The sequence below is a fragment of the Adiantum capillus-veneris genome, chromosome 22 (genome assembly GCF_014529385.1).
Source record: "Adiantum capillus-veneris isolate H3 chromosome 22, ASM1452938v2, whole genome shotgun sequence".
NCBI classification, from domain to species: Eukaryota; Viridiplantae; Streptophyta; class Polypodiopsida; order Polypodiales; family Pteridaceae; genus Adiantum; species Adiantum capillus-veneris.
Genome location: NC_140952.1, coordinates 105,178,473 through 105,180,911, shown reverse-complemented (window position 1 = coordinate 105,180,911; position 2,439 = coordinate 105,178,473).

Here is a 2,439-nt window from a genome sequence, read left to right as displayed (position 1 = left end):
TTTCTTGCGTTTGTAGAAATCTGATATGGTTGCTTCTTTGCCGCCTCTTGAAGCACCTGTCAAACATGTTTGTGAAGGCTGTATTTTGGGTAAGATGCAGCGTTCTAAGTTTCCAAAGGATGGTTCAGTTTGGGCCACATGTAGGTTGAAGCTTGTGCATAGTGATGTTTGTGGGCCCATGCAAACTCCGTCCTTGGGCAATTACCTTTACTTCGTGACTTTCATTGATGATTACTCCAGGCATGCATGGGTATTCTCGCTTAAAGTGAAGTCCAAAGTTTTTATGTGCTTCGAACAATTTCTGGCTATGGCTGAAAATGTCTCAAAATGTACTATGGGCACCCTCCATTCCGATCGAGGGGGGGAGTATATGTCTCATGAATTCAATGCATTTCTGGCTAGTTGTGGGATAAAACACCAATGTACAGTGCCTTATACACCTCAACAAAATGGTGTTGCTGAGAGGAAAAACAGGTCACTTATGAAAATGGCGTGATGTATGGTCAAAAGTCAAGCTTTGCCGCATTCTTTTTGGCTTGAGGCCATCATGTGTTCCACTTATGTACTAAACATGTGTCCTACGAAAGCTTTGCAGTCTATTACTCCATATGAAGCATGGCATGATAGAAAGCCTTCTATTGAGCACATGCGTGTTTTTGGCTGTTTGGCATATGCTTTGGTGCCACAAACATAGCGCAGAAAATTGGATGATAAGGGTGTCAAATGTATTTTTGTTGGTTGTAGTGCTGAAATCAAAGGTTATAGGTTGTATCATCCGCAAACAAAACGTATTCTGGTTTCACGGGATGTAGTGTTTGTGGAAGATTCTGCTCAGCCCTTGCTATCATGTACTAGAGACAGTAATGTAAGCTCACAAGACATTTGCCGTAAACAACGTACTTCTCATTGTCATTCTTTATGTCGATGATTTGTTGATCACTGGACCAAATGAGAGACATAATGCCGAATTTAAGGCTGATTTGAATGCTACTTTCAAGATGAAAGATTTGGGGCTGTTGCATCACTACTTGGGTATACAGTTTTAAGCAGTGTGATGGTGGTATTGCCTTGTGTCAGAAAAGTTACATAGAGACATTGCTATGTAAGTTTGGACTTGAGAATTGCAAACCTATTGCCACTCCCATGGAAACAGGTTTGAAGTTGAGTCTACATGATGCTGGCGATCCTGCTGATGTCACTCTTTATCAAATTGCTGTTGGATGCCTCATTTATGTATGCAACACGAGGCCGGATATTCAGTTTGCAGTCTCACAAGTCAGCAGATTTATGCATAGCCCAGGGTCTAAGCATTGATAGGCTGTCAAGAAGATTTTCTGCTACCTTAGTGGCACTTTACATCTTGGCTTGTTTTATCCCAAGGGGGGATCATTGCTGCCAGACTTACATGCTTTTTCGGACTCAGATTGGGCTGGTTTTTTTGGCACGCGAGTGTCCACAAGTGGTTTTTGTTTCATGCTTGGCAGTTCATGTATATCATGGTTGAGAATGAAGCAACCTACTGTGGCCACTTCGAGTTGTGAGGCTGAGTACAGGGCAGTCTTCACAGCTACGTTTGAGTGTGTATGGCTCAGATGCCTTATGGATGATTTGGGTGTTGGACAGGACACTGCCAACTCTATCTACACTGACAGTCAGAGCGCATTGGCAGTTGCGAGGAACCCAGTTTTTCATGCTTGCACAAAGCACATTGAGGTGCATTACCACTATGTCAGGGAGAGGCTCTCAACAGGAGAGATCAGCTTGGCTTATGTGCCAACACAGGACAACCTTGCAGATTTTTTCACAAAGGCATTGTCTCGTGAGAAGCTTGAAGCTTTCTACAAAGCTTTGGGCTTACTCCCCTTTGTGGACTGATCATGTCCTCAGGGCATGGCACTTCCCTTTACTTATGTGCCAGCTCTCGTTCACCACGTCACTCCAGGGGGGATTTGTTACCACATACATGTGGTAGTGATGTGTGTGAACACACTAGGACCGTCGGGACATTTTTTCCCTCTTTAGGAGGTTTTTTCCCCCGAGCATTGTATATACGCCCATCGCTCTAGGGCTATCTATCTTTTCATTGCACACTAAGTAACACACTCTCTATTGTGTGCCTTGAGCTTCCTTCGTCTTCTCCAAGCCATGTGCGTTTCTCTGCAACCCTAATTCCAACATCAGATTGATATGTTTTGGTTGCATCTAGTATGTATGATGCGAACGAACGTTTGTCACGTTATGGAGCACAAAATCCAAAAAAGTGGTTGGCCACAATGCAAACATAGTATGATGCTATTGGGAAGAATAAAAGATGGAATTCATTTGACTTTTGAAAAAAGAAAATTAATCCTATGTGGTTTTCATTTGTTTTGTTTTGAGTTGAGTTTTACGTTGAGGTGTTGGTTTATAAACATTACCCAAGCTATCAATGAGCACAAT